The sequence below is a fragment of the Daphnia pulicaria genome, chromosome 10 (assembly GCF_021234035.1).
Source record: "Daphnia pulicaria isolate SC F1-1A chromosome 10, SC_F0-13Bv2, whole genome shotgun sequence".
NCBI classification, from domain to species: domain Eukaryota; kingdom Metazoa; phylum Arthropoda; class Branchiopoda; order Diplostraca; family Daphniidae; genus Daphnia; species Daphnia pulicaria.
Genome location: NC_060922.1, coordinates 4,525,966 through 4,541,094, shown reverse-complemented (window position 1 = coordinate 4,541,094; position 15,129 = coordinate 4,525,966).

Sequence of the window (15,129 nt, the reverse complement as noted above, 5' to 3'; positions counted from 1 at the left end):
ACTTTGATTTGCAACAAGAGAGTTGACGTGGGGGGGGGGGAATAGTTGTTGTTTGTTGTTGTTGTTGTCCTTTTTGCAAAATGTTTGGCGTCGTCGTCTTTTTGTTGTCCGTGTGTGTGTCGACGATAGAATCTATTGATACCACCATATGATGACGCATATATTGGCTCCGTGTTTTCGGATGCGTATGTCATTCCGCTTTTGGGTTTGCGCTGCTCGGCTCGCATGCCTGGCCGTTCGATATGCGCGGAGATTCCAGGGCCGGTATTACCGCCGAGCCGATGTCGTCTAACGGGATGTGTACACGATAGAGGACGGGCCTATAGCCTTGCTTTCGCCGAGATTTCGGCGAACATTTTGGGGCGGAATGACGACTTGACGGTCGTCGGCTCCATCCATCGCGATAGATTATTGGGATGAGTCGACATGTCGGACAGAGATGCATGGGCGTATCTAGAGTTGACGTCTCCGCATCGGCAACGTTATATTCTTCAATAGACAAGTCCGAACGGGCCGGCAGAAGTCGCATTCAAATGGATGGATGAAGAAAAAAGGAAACCAAATTTAAAAATCAAATAAATAAAAAAAGGAGTCTGACGATTTGACTATCGTGTGGGACTGTGGGTCGTCCTTTTTTGGAAATTCCCCCCTTTTTTGATCCATTCTTTTTATTTTCTTGTTCCGTGTGCGTCCTGCTGTCTAGACTCTCTCTGCCGAGCTCTGTTACACATCTGTTTGCATAGCAACGATCGCTCCTTCTTCTTCTTCTTCTTCTTCTTTTTCCGGAATATAAAGACACTGGCTGGCGTGTAGAGTATAGAAACAGCAGCCGATAAGAGGGGACACACACAGAAGACGAGATGGAAAAGATGTTGATGCAGTTGCAGCAGAGCCACACGCAATGGGGGGAAAAGAAAAAAAGGACAACTGACTGTAGAATAAGAGAAGAACGAGGGTGAATAAATAAACGAAATCGATAATTCGCCAGCCATGCCAACGACGACGGGATGAGAGAGATATAGAGAAAGAGGATCCGCTGGCAGCTATATATTAGAAATAAACAAGACGCGGGCTTTTAAGAAAACAAGAAAAAATTAATTTTTTTTTTTTTTTTTGCTTTTTTTCCATCTGCGGATTGGCGGATGGATCCATTTCCTGGTGCCGCTGGAAAAAAAGGAAGCGGATTAAACGTCTACTCTCGGAGTACATCCGCCAAAAACAAGTCCTTCCGGCGTAAACACGCGCCTGCTGCTGCTGCTGTATGTGTGTGGCCTCTTCCTATAAACAAGAAAAACAACCGTGGCATCCAGCCCGAGAGACTCGGATATTTTCGCTCGTCGGTGCAATGACACAACGATGAGGATGGGTTTCCGTCCGGCGCAATATACAATCGTCGGCGGCGGCCAGCCAACCCCGCCAATATATATCACTAAAAAAAAGACGGCCCACAATATATAGAGCACTTGTATGTGTACTACGTGTACTACACTCGGTCTATGGAAGAGGGGGAGTAAAGCTCCTTCCGTCGTTTCCAGCCAAGGCAAGCCAAACTGTTTGTGCTGCGGATGGTGGAGTGTGAGGTCTTGTAAACGGATATAGATCCTTGTTTTTGACTTGCTGGGCAGACATAAATACCATCCATCGATATCATCTTTTTGTGACTTTGTAGGATCTGCTGCTGGTCCGTTAGGGTGTCGCTGGAATTAGACCCGCCGGCGGATAAAAACCAAACCAAAAAATAAAACATTTCTCAGAGCCTCACCAAAGACACAAATAAGAAATTGTGGCAGTCAATTCGATAGTGTAATATATCGCGGGATATATGGGGAAAAGGGACCCCCCCCCCCCCATGACTCTATTTGATACGTCCGGCTGGCCAGCACCAAAATATACATACACGATCTGTAACTAAACGCAGTCAAGTCTAAATCGTCCAAGTTACAGTCCACCAGTAGCTCAATATGATGTTGTTATTCCCATATACTTTTTCCCCCATATCTAATCCCATTGAACACACAACACACAATGGCGACCGTCCGGCCATTAATCCACCCTCTTTTGTCTTGTTTAAGACGGCAATATCTCCCCATAATAAAAAACCGAAACGTCATAACTTGATGGATCGGATCAGAATGGCAGTAAAAAAAAGGGCGAGGTCAGTATGATGGGCATTTCTAATATTTGCACTGGTCGTCTTATTATTTAAGGTGCACTAAAAAAAAATAGAATGGAAATAATAAAAAAGAGATCCTCCCGCCGAATCAGTTGACTGTCTTTCATGTCTCCCCTGCTAAATGATGGAGCCGGAATAACCCGCCGCCGCCGCCGTCGTAACTGTTTATGATTAGATATTTCGGGGTGAATCCAAGTCGGGAACGGGCGGATATATAGTAAGAAGACGTGCGTCTTTATGGAGACGCCATGTTTAGCTGTCGGACGTCATAATACCGACACAAATCAAACAGGAGGCAATTGTTTGTGTGTGTGTCTACTAGCTGCTGGCCGTCTCTATACACACACACAACACACTCAAAAGGAGGGCTTTGTTGTTGCTGTTGTTGTTGTTGTTGACGTATTATCTTTGCGGACGAGTGGCTCATCTCTATATGGCCGACCAACAGGGTGTAATGTATGATTGTCTTTTGAGGCAGCAACGTCGTCGTCGTCGGGGGGTTTTTGTTGTATAGTGTGCCCGGGGTCGATTAGCCTCTCTCTCTCTCTCACGATGATGTCAGTCTAAATAAGGGCGTCGGTCGTCGGGATGAAGAAGGTCTCGGCATCGCGACATGTGCGATACAAATCAGTAAAAAAGAAGAAGAAGACCCTGCATGGCGCCACATGCGCCGAATCTAAAAGAAAGAAAAAAAGGAGGTAAAACGTTCGCCAAGGGACGCCGGCCGACGCACGAATGACATCCGACGCCGACTATCTTTTTTTTTCTTTTGCTCTCTTTAATGGCCGCCGCCGTTATAATGGAGAGTGACTGTGGTGGTGGTGGTGCCCATCTTTTGAGATATTAGACCGAGTTGTAGTAGTTTACGTATACACTAGTACTATACTATATATGATATAGGCTATATATCTCGTCTCTCTCCCCCTTTTTTTGTGTGGCGTCGGTGGGGGGTGGCGTCGGCGTCGCTGTATTTGTGTATGGATGTCACTTTTGCGCGCGCGGGGGATATTTGTGCTGAGCACAGGACGAGAAGAGAGAAACGGTTGTAACTTTCGCTCGGCTTGTTCCTCCTTCTTCCATCTCCTCCCGAGTGAAACTCCTAGTAGATATATCGCTCATTTGAGCGCCGGCCCCGCGCTACATTGGGCGATCTCTCACGCTCCAATTCGATCGCTTGAAAAGATGAAACCGTCCGAAACATCAAAGTCACCAACATCATCACTCGATTTCTTCAATTTGCCATCAATCGATTTCTTTCTTTTTTCTTTTTTCTTTTTGTCGGAGAGCTTATTCTATAATAGTTGAGTCTTATGTCTTTAAAAAGAAAAATGGATGAGTGTAATAGTTGGCCGGGATGTATATCCGCACAATGTGTTTATCTGTATCGAGTGACAGCACACACGCGAGCGAATATAAAAGACATGAAATACCGATGCCGAATCATGATCCGCCCTTCTATTTCTTCTTTTCTTTTATTTTAGTTCTTTTTTTTTAGCTCAATACGACCACTAGATCCTTGTCAGTTGATTGGATAGCCCCTCGGCTATCACAACTTGAGAGATCCTAGTCCCGGCGTGACGCTCTATATTGCCCAGCCACGACGGCCAAAAGGACATATCTACAAAAAGAGAAAAGGCGCTGGCCGCTGCTATGTAATAGTATAGAGTATATATACGTATATATATATACAGCAGCATGCAGGAGTGTCCTGGAGATTATACGATGTTGCATCGGGATTGTGAAGAGGCAAGAAAGAAAGAAAAAAAGAAGCGGAGAGAAAAAAAAAGCCCCTGTCTGACATTCACGAAATTGGAGAGCTTGAACGCGTTATTTAGGATTAAAGTGTGACAACTAGATGGGGAAAAATGACGTCATTCCTTCCGCTTCCGCTCATCCGCGACCACCACCACCACCACGCTACATTATACAGCAACATCATCTTCTTTTATCTTTTATTTGTCTTTCTTTTCTTGGGCCTCACTTCATCCGACGTCCATTACCTCCATCGCTCCAAAACGGGATTCCTCTTCTTATTTTTTATTCCAAGAGCTAGAAATCCTCTCCTTCCCCTCCTTATAAATATTAGCTTACAGATTTTTAAATTATGCATCGTCATTTTCCTAGGACTAGTTTTGTCTATTGTGTAGTATCTCGTTTGCCTCTGGTCTAAAAATATCCAGGAAAATAGAAGCAGATCCCGAAAGTTTCCACCCAAAAGTTTCATGTCCAGCATGTCCAACTATAAAAAAGGATCTCAGGATTGCCAAATCCAGTCAATCCTGCGACCTTCAAATACATCTAAACGTCACGACAAAAGCTCCTATACTGCTGCCCAAGTCTATGCATAATATTATATAAAACACGGTGAAAACCACCGTTGCAATCCCGGCAGCCGCTCTCTATTACATAGCAGCCGCCTCTTACTACTACAAACAGCACAAACACCAACATTGACATAAGAGAAGAAGGATCCGTTTTTCTCGTGTTTGTTTTGGCAACCGGTCGGGGCTGAGAGACGCGGTTGCTGTTAGATCATCGCAGGCAAATGTGCGGGACACACACACACGCGTCGCGAGAGAGAGAGAGAGTCCAACAATGCCTCGCTCCTTCCAATTAGATAAGCCCCCGACAGTGTCTATATAGGATGCCATCGTCGGTATTGATTCAAGCCGAGAGAGAGAGGAACTGAGATGAGTAGCAGTCGACGAGTGTCATCGCTTCCTGGTTGCTGCTCTCCTCTCGCCGAGAACGGGCGGAAGGAAGGAGCCCCAGCCCATCCAGGAGCAACTTATTTCTCCTACACTTTCACTGCGCTGGGAAGTCAGCAGCACTCTGTCCAATTAGGCACAGAGTCGGTCGGTCGTCGTCGTCTGGCAGGGAGACGATTATATTCCCGTCTGTAGGGACACAGCGACGCGTATATACACGTTTTCATTCCGGATGGACCCGCGCGCCGAAGATCTAGTCAAACATCACACAATAAGCAAAAGGATGGGACGGGGGGCCTTATGTTGTGTGTACTACTACTTGTTATATTACGTAATATCCGCCACGAGTATATATTATATCGTTGCGGTTCCTTTTTTGTCCATCATATGGTGTAGCCTGTAGGACGGGGCGCACTTGGTTGTTTTGCCCGGTGGTTGCGACGGTGCGCCACTCCAATGTGCTCGCATGATTGCATCACTGGCTATTAATATGTCCCGCTTTTCTCTCTCTCTCTCCTCTTTCCACCAAGTGCACAGACGAGGAGCCAGTTGAGGGGATGCCCCCTCCCCCCACATCCACTTGAAAAAATGAAAAAAAAAATGGATGAATCCGGTTGTGTTATAACAATATGTAATATACTGTAGACATCCAACAGGAGCCAGGAGCCTTGTTGTATACATCACAAGAGGAGCTATATAGGACAATAGTTGTATATTCCGCCGTCGGTTGTTGCCTTGTGATACGATTGAAATAGACGCGCCCAACTCCCTCGATCCTCACAGTCGTCCACTTCATCCAGCTGTGTGTGTATCCATTAGATAATTCAGCCAATGCAGCACAGCTCAGCGAATAATGCACAACAAGCCAATCGACGGAAACGGAATAATAATTTTTCTCCCCTAAACTTTTTTGATTTCATTATGGGAACAAACGAAATTCCATTTTCCCGCAACGACCGAATAATATATAAGGTTCGGGATAGAGCGGAGGGGGGGGGGAATCGTTTAAAGCAATAAATCCCCCATCCATTTGTCAACATGTTCTTTCGCGGCCATCACGCGGGAACCCGCCGCTCACGCGCGCGCGGTCTCTATAGTCAAAAGTTTTATTTGAAAAAAACAAAATAATTTCCCTCCTTTTTTTTATTTTCTTGTTGAATAAACGGGGCCTTTAACGACAGAGTTATTAGGCAAGAAAGCAATAGGAGGGGCGGCAGGGCTCCGTTTAGCGTGTCCCGGCTCATAAATATACACGACATCCATCTAAACCGACGATCTATTTATATTATTATATGTAGACTCCTCCTCACGACTGAATAAGTCGGAATAAATATGTGAACTGCCGCGGCCGTCCATATATATATATATCGTGAGAATATATATAACGCCGAGCTTCTTCTTCTTCTTCTTGTGTTGTGTCTGCTTCATCGCATGTTCTAGTCTCCTATATTACACACAGAGCCAGTTCGTTCGTTCGCCAGCATTTTTGCGTGTGTCTGTCCGCCCGCGTCTGAACGACCGTCGGAGGGCGGGATATATATGTGGGGCTCTTGATGTCGTCCATCTTGTTCCGCTCCTCTATACACTGCACATAACCGAGGCGGACCCAATGGCAGCTACAAAGAAAAAATAAGAAAAGAAAAATGGAGAAAGAAGAGAGAAAAAGCGGAACGAGTGTAAAGCTAGTAATAGACAGAAGAAAAAAGAAAGAAACACAAAAGCTGCTGCACCACTTGAGAGAAGACGGCTCACTGTTGTTTTTCTCTCTTTTTTTTAACCAGAAAAAAGGGGAATAGAGTTAACTGATTGAATGAGATGAAATCGTTACACGGTTTAAACATTGGATCGTCCCACACAAAATGAACTTTTAACCTGTATCAACGGCACCGTTGATTTTGTTTCGCTGATTCCGGCTGATTCCATTCGTGAGCTTTAATCGGCGTAATTCTGCGCTTTGATTGAAGTCTAACTGAAAAGTAAGTCTAAGAGTTATTAACTCTGTACTCACTATTGTTTATCGGCATGAACATCAATCAACAGCAGTATCGTTCCCTCTTTATATTATGGAATTTTTCTTGATTTATCTAAGATGATTCTATCCTAGTATGTTGAATGGATCCTGTACTCAGATTGCAGATGTGCACTATGCATCTGCATCAGTATCTGTCGTTATATAAATGGTGCCCACCGTCATGGACACCTGGATCATCAACAGTAGAATCTTACTTTTTAACAACAATGATAAACATTTAATGTACTCTGGTACACAGGAAGATCTGACTACTCTGTTGTCAAGTCAAAACACTATCTGTTTAAGCTAATTTTTCAGATGAATTGAAGAAAAATACAATGTGATGTGAACGGAACATTTGAGACCAATGCTCATTGATTCAAATGCTCAGTTTCCAATTGGAAATCAATTAAATCAGTGAAAATCGTTGAGTAACAGTAAATGTGCATCCGAACGGTGTTTCTCCCTTTAAGGTAACCAGAAAAAAAGAGGAATAGAATTAACTGTTTGGACGATGAAATGGTTACATGGTTAATAAAAAGTGGGATCGTCCCATACAAAATTAACTTTTACCTGGAATCAACGGCACCGTTGATTTTGTTTCGCTGATTGCATTCGTGAACCTTAATCGGCGTATTTTTGCGCTTCGTTTGATGGCTAATTGTGTATTAATTCTAAGTTTTATTCATTGTTTACAACCGAATGTTAGTGGCATTAACATCAGCCACAACCAGCGTCATTCGCTCTTAATATTCTAAAATTTCTCTAATTAATTCAGAATAATAGAAACTCGGGGAAACGAATATCTTGTAATTCAACAATGTCGTCAATAATGTATTGATAATATCGACTTAAAAATTTAATCAGGTTAAGTGAAAAGAAACAGTCAACGTATACATTTACCGAGTCAATCAGTCAAGTACTGATGATTTATTAAAGGATAAGCACTCAACTCTGTTGGGATATCCGAATAGCATCTGTATTGGTAAATTTTACAGAAACATTAAAACATACCACAGTCATATAAACGGAACAATCTAGACTAATGTTCATTGATTCAAAATTTCAGATTTTTGCCGCGTCTGAACGACGTCGGAGGGCGGGATATATGTGTGAGGCTCTTGATGTCGTCCATCTTGTTCCGCTCCTCTATACACTGCACATAACCGAGGCGGACTCAATGGCAACTACAAAGAAAAAATAAGAAAAAAAAGGAGAAAGAAGAGAGAAAAAGCGGAACGAGTGTAACTAGTAATAGACAGAAGAGAAAAAAGAAGGAAACACAAAAGCTGCTGCACCACTTGAGAGAAGACGAGTCGATCTCCCCCACCCCCAACCAACGATGGATGGATGGGCGGATAGTCTCCTTTTGCTACTATGGATATGTATACGTATATATAGAGGGACGGATAAAGGTTTTTCCTGGCTGTATCAATGAAACTTTCTTCCGGACGAACGGATCTAGAGCTCAGCGGCAGCAGCAGCGATGTAATATATAGCCTTTCTAATAATACAGGCGCCGGGCAAAGTCTCTGTCTATACTATATAGAGGGCTGATGATGTCTATTACGTGCATTTCGACTAGTAGTAGCTGCTGGAGAGATAGATATATATGTGTAGCCAGACATGAAAAAGAGAAGAAGAAGAACTTGTATAGTATAAAGAAAAGCGTTGCCTATTTGCTTTTTTATCCACTCAAACGCTAATGACGATTGAAGCCCCTCAACTGCAAGGGGAAAAACTAGAATAGAGACGCCGGCCTAAATAAATGATGGAGCTATCTTTTTTCTCCGATAATATCCTTATAGCGTCAAACATCTAAATGTGTCGGTCGTTTTTATCAAGAGCGCATCAGTTAGACAATCGTGAAAAGAAGAAACAAAAATGATGATGATTTTCTCAAATTGTGTTGGGGTTTTGATAAAAATGATAAATGCGACTGGCCGTGTTGGGGGGTCATGATTGCCCGTTGCATAGGTTTGCGTCGTGACTGAGCTGCACGACGATCTACTTGTTTCTTTTTTTCGTCCGTCCGCAATTGATGTACAGAAGCAAAAGTTGTTTTTGGCCCTTTTCTTCCATCCATACAATGATCGTTGAATGGCGTGCCGGACCACTATAAGGCCATCATCATCCAGATCCAGTCTACTGATGGCATATATATACTTCTCTCTCTATAGAGAGGGAATAGGAGGAAAAATTCTAAAAGAAAATAAACCGTCTTCTTCTTTTTATCAATTGTTTTTGTCTTTTTTTCGCTGGCCGGCAGCATCGGATTTGTTAGATTCTTATTGCATTTCTCCGAGTGACCCCCCAAAGCCAATGGGGCTGTTGTTCCACCTTTGTTTTGTTACATCGCATCGGAATGACATTTATTTCTTGTTGTTGTTGTTGTTGGGGCTGGGGATGATGCTGTTGTTGTTGTTTGGCCCATCATCATGCAATCCCCTTTTGACGTCGTTAGATCCCCCCTTTTGTGCGCTGTCGACGTCCGATAGCGTCAGAGTTTTCCACATACGCCGGGACAACGCACACAAAAGCAATCAACCCACGAAAAAACGCACAAAACCCCTGGCCATCGAAAGGAAGAAAAAAGGGGGAGGGAGAAACAAGAGCGCGCAAAACAAATTCAAACGCAAAATAAAAAAAAGGGGGAAAAAACATGTAATATCAAAGTCAAATCAAGGCAATACATTTATAGTCTCGGGAGTATATATATATGTGTATGTATTTACTACACATGGGAAAGGGAAAATCCCATCACAAGGGCGTGTGTACTAGATATATAAAATCCTATATATCCCGCCACACAGACACACACACACACTAGTATATATAAAACGTGCTGGAATCTTTTTTTCTTCTTTTTCTTTATACATGTTCAATCCGCTTCTTGGATGTCGACGGAAAGATAGCGCCGTTTCCTCGCCGTACAATGCGGATGGAAACAAGAGGACATGCTGCTGGGGTTCCTCCGTATATATATCCCGCCGTATAAAAGCTTCAAAGGGCCCTGACAAACTCGGTCGTCGTCCCTTTTTTTCGGTTTCGTTTATATTTTTTCCCGATTCTTTTGTTTCTCTCTCCTTTTTTTTAAAGGAAGCGATGCCCTTTCATCAATGGCCGACAACCCGACAACTATTCGCCCCGGTCTCCGGAAGAATGAAGAATATAAAGGGCTAGTCAAAGACGACACAAGGAATGGACTAATATATAATAAAAGCCCAAACGAACGAACGAACGAACGAACGAACGCCGGGATATATAGATTGAACGTGACCCCCCTGATGCCGGGCTCTCTTTGCTTTTTGGCCCCGATGATGTTGTAGATGACGCTCGGTCGTGCCACAGATAAAACACACGGACTTTATATACTTTATACTCAGCGGCGTGTGTATAGTAACAAGGTGGACGTCCCGTCCCCCCCTCCGGCCCCGTTCCATCGCGCCAGGATGAAAGAAGAAGAAAATCAGAGGGGGGCAAAACGTCGAGAGGTTTATTCAAGAGCACAGGGGAGAGAAGAGGCAAAGTTTTGGTCCAACACTCGAAAAAGAGTCACGTGTCCATGGCGCGTGCCCTAATTACGAGCAAAGATTTTGACCCCCTTTACAACAAGCAAAAATATAAAATCTTGTTGGGCCTCTTGTGCATGTCGAATAAAAAAAAACTTCGAGCCAGAATCTCTAATGAAAAGAAAATGAGGTTGGTATACAATATAACGTGAAGAAATATGGGTAAAAAGTTGATGACACAAAAATGAATAGCACAGCAGTTTGATCTTTAGGCTATTGATCGATATAATATAAAGTGCCGTGTATGTAGTTTATACTACCTGTTATCTAATAGAGGATGACGAGCAGGAGGATCTAAACACAAGGACGAACTCTTTTCTTATATGTACGCCTCCTCCTCCTCCTTCTTCTCATCCCATTGAACCTTTTGCCTTGGCCTTTTACCAGCACCACGTTCGATATGACGTGATTAGCCTCGTTACGTGCCCCACAGTTGTGCCGTAATAACAACGACGCACGCCGACCCCAGCAGCCACTTATTATCGGCGGCGGCTGCTGGATAACAAATAAATAAAGACACGGCTCCAGCATCTTTTCAACTTTTTTTTTCTTTTTCTAATCTTATAATGGCTTCGTTAAACACGATACATGAACTCAAAGTTGCGGCTCACTGGTGTTTCACTGTTTCTCCCTTTTTTTTAACTAGAAAAAAGGGGAATAGAGTTAACTGATTGGATGATGAAATTGTTACACGGTTAATAAATATTGGGATAGTCCTACACATGATGGACTTTTACCTTTAATCAACTTGTGTTGATTTTGTTTAGCTAATTCCATTCATGAACTTTAATTTAAGCAATTTTTCCCTTCGATTGAGGTACATATGATACATTATTTTAAATTTAATCGAATTTTTTAGCTTTATATTGTTTGGTAATATCATCAGCTGGCAACAACGTCGTTCCGCCCTTTATTTTCTTGAATTGTTTTTATCAATTAAGGCTTGGATTAACTTGTGATTTTATCATTTGATACGAGTAGAAAAACTATCAATTTCTACTACTGTTTTAAATTTTATATATCACAAGAAAATATCAGATTTTTAAATTAAAATGGAAGGAATAAATTCTCTAGTACCCGGTTACGTCCGACAGCTATATTGGGAAGTCTGAACCGTATCAATAATCGCTATTATTACCATCATATAGAAACAAATTACATTTTATTATACACGTAACTATCGAACAAAATGTTCATTGATTCGAAATTTAAAATTTGAAAGCAATTTAATCGGCGAATATAGTTGTGTAACAGTAAATGTGTAACCGAATAACCGTCGCACACGCTATATTGCCCTCCGGCTAGGCCCCACCCCTCTCCGGGTTACCGATGATTACATCAGCCGGTGCATCGTTCAATTTTCTCTTTGACTTCATTATTCTATTGGTCTGTGTAAATCTACAAGTCCACAACTAGCTCCATATTTAGTATGACGACGATGAAATCAAATGGAATCTCCTACAAGTCGTTGGTGTAATCTGTTTTTCTTTTTTTCAATTGTAATAACATGACAAGGCGTTATCCGTCTAGATCATTGTCTAGGTCGAAATTACGGCAAAGTTGCGTAGCAGATTCTCACGGACGAATAAATACTTTACTTGGTGCGCATTTCATTGTAGGGTCCGCTCGATCCTTGTAGCAATCGGTTATAAATAAGGGATGACGTCAGAACCGTCAGAACGGACATTTGGAACGCATCAAGATATGAATGGAAATGATACTTATTTGGAATCCGTTTCAATGACGGCGTTTAAACTCGATAATAATAATTGGCGTTATGTTTTCATATTTATTATAAATGAACATTATTCTTTACTTTTCTAACCGTGGAATGACGCGCGAATAAATGAAAAATTGTGAGCACTTAAGATATCGTTAAGAGCTTAATAGATCATAGATAGTCATCCCGAATGAGCGGGATGCACGATTGATATAGAGGATTTTTAAACTATTTAAGGTACCAGCGCCACCATTGGGCGACTACATCGGTAAGAGATCAAATAGTTGTGTACAGAACCAATATATTTTCCAATATTTGTACACGAACTAACTTTCTCGAAAACGATAATATTACAATGAAGAAATTGAACTATATGGACTGGTTACTAGGATAGTGTATTGGCGTAAACGCATTCCATTAGCTTATTATTATTTCAACACATTTATTTCAAAGGGAAAATTTTTTTAAATATCTAGCATGCCATATTATAGAAGAACACAGTTCATTATCTCAAAGTGTCACTTTCACTCTTTCAGACTTATGAAATTGAAAAAATCCGAACAAAACGGTAAAATTCGGAAGGAATTCAATTTCATTCATTTGATGTTACGTCTGTTACGCAGTCTAAATGGGACAACGTGTGTCCGTTTATGTCGAGTCCTTTACTTTTGGTTACAAAAATAACACGTACGGAAGAGATATTGTTTTGAGGGGATAAAAAAGTTTTGACAGTCATTCGTCGACACCGTAAAAAAAGTTTTCCTTTTCTTTAAGGGGAGAGTTTACAGAGTTCGGTCTTTTATTTAACCCGAGCCTTGTTTATATAAAAATCGAACAACCTATTCTCACGATTCCATTTGAAGAGGGAAAACGCAGGCCCAGCTTGTCCATTTCGTCAGAAATAGGAGTAGAGCAAATGGGAGTCGCGGGAGGAAACCGTGTGTGGTTCTACTAGCGTCCGGAGTCCCTCTACTTCTACTATACACATTGTGAATGCATATATTTATTCACTCTGACTGTCGTGTGTGTTAGGCATCGACTCTCTCTCTCTCTCTGTTGAATTCATGTGTGCGTCAAGTCATCTGACTAAGTGCTGCTGCTGGCTGCTAGATCTGCTCTTTTCCTCCGTCCTCTCTCCTGTTTAGTCCCTCGGAATCTCGACCAGCTGCGCACTCTCATATTCTCTCTCTCCCATATTTGCTGGGCTGGCTGCTGTGTGGGTATAGAATTCCTTCAAAAGGATAGACGCGCCCGCTCCATCGACAACATCCGTCGAGTCAACATCAATTCATTGCGTCTTTCTCTCTCTCCGCGCTTGCGTTCGATATGTTTTTCTTCAGACACGGGCGGCGGCGGGAAATTTGATTTTAATTGCAACTCTATAGATGGGCGAAAAAGGCAGTTGACTTTATGGATTTTACAATCGCGGCTTTTATATGATCCGTGTGTGTGTGTGCTGTTGTCGGTCGGGAGGGTTTCCTTTTCTTTCTCGTGCGGCACGAGCTGAAGGCCGCCCCGCGTTCAAACTGGGCGATAGGCATCAGTGTATAGTCATCATCGTGCGCGCTGCCAGACTTGATGGATTATTGCATCCAACTTTGTTTTTCACTATACTATATTTTTATTTTTGTTTTTCGGTCGACGGGTCCCGTCCGTCCGATCTTTTATATGAATCAATCAATTTCCTTGTTGATTTTATAGCCCATCCTGGGGGAAAATAAAAATAAAAGCGCGCCCCATCTAGCCTATATAGAGTCCATATATACAAGAGGATCGTATGAACAGTAGCCGGCCCTGCTGTGTATATGCATCTATATGAGCCTCTTGCCCGAGCTGTATGTCAACGCGGACACCAGCTCACGCGTCAACAGCATTTCCGACTTTAATGTATTGATGTTACATCAAAACGGGGGGGGGGGGGGGGTTGTTGGTTGGAAAAAAGAAGAAGAGGGAAGGATGTCCTTCTCTTTTTGGCGTGTCTAAAGAGAGGAAGCAAAAATAAGAGAGGAAGGAAAAAAAAACGATGCGATTCGATATCGATTTCGGAATCGTGAAAATGAACTGAACCGCGACGCCACCGAGGGGAGTGTCAATAGAGACAACTGGGAAGGGCCCCACCAGCATCACATCACGCTGCGCCTATATACTACATACATACATATATAGCTGTCGAATCAAGTCAAATAAAGAGATAGAGAATAAAAGAGTGAAAGGGGAGGCCAAAAAGAAAAAAAAAAAAGAAATAAATAATGAATCGATACGTTAGATTGAGGCATTGCTATAGCTTGGGTAAAGGGAGGGATTCAATAGCCTATCGCCACGTTCCATCAGCTTCTTCTTCTTCTTTTATTCCCTTTTATTTTTTTTTCTCTCTTTCGTCTCTCTTCTCTCTATCGTCTTTACTCTCCCGAGCTGAGGTGGGGGCGGGAGGATTTGGGATATTCAGGAGGATTGGATCGAGCGATTGAATCACATCGTCGGCTGCACTCCAGGGCCTTTTCTCTGGTCTATAGTTCCCTTTTTTCTTCTTCTTCGTTCTTCATTCTATTTCCTCTCTACATCCATCAGCTGATCACTTGATGGATAAATCCATCCGCACCCCCCCCCCCTACCCCCTGAAAACACACCCCCATCACCTACCCCGGTCCCCCTTCCAGCAGTCGGTCCAACACGCTCGTGCCGCGCCACATCGCGCACGCACAATCGACGTGTTGTGTGTGTAGGCTGTGTCGACTATACTCGGGCTACTTCTTTTCTTTTTTCCTTTTATATATGTTACGCGGCGTCTTCTTATTCTTCAATCGACACGCCGGGGTATATATATACTATGACAGTGGGTGCGACATCTTTTTGATTCGGGAGTGGCGCGCCGATTGATCAAAAGCCGCCGGGCGCCCCTGACTGACACTGGGTCCGTTGCATCACACAGGCGCCAAAAAGAAGGC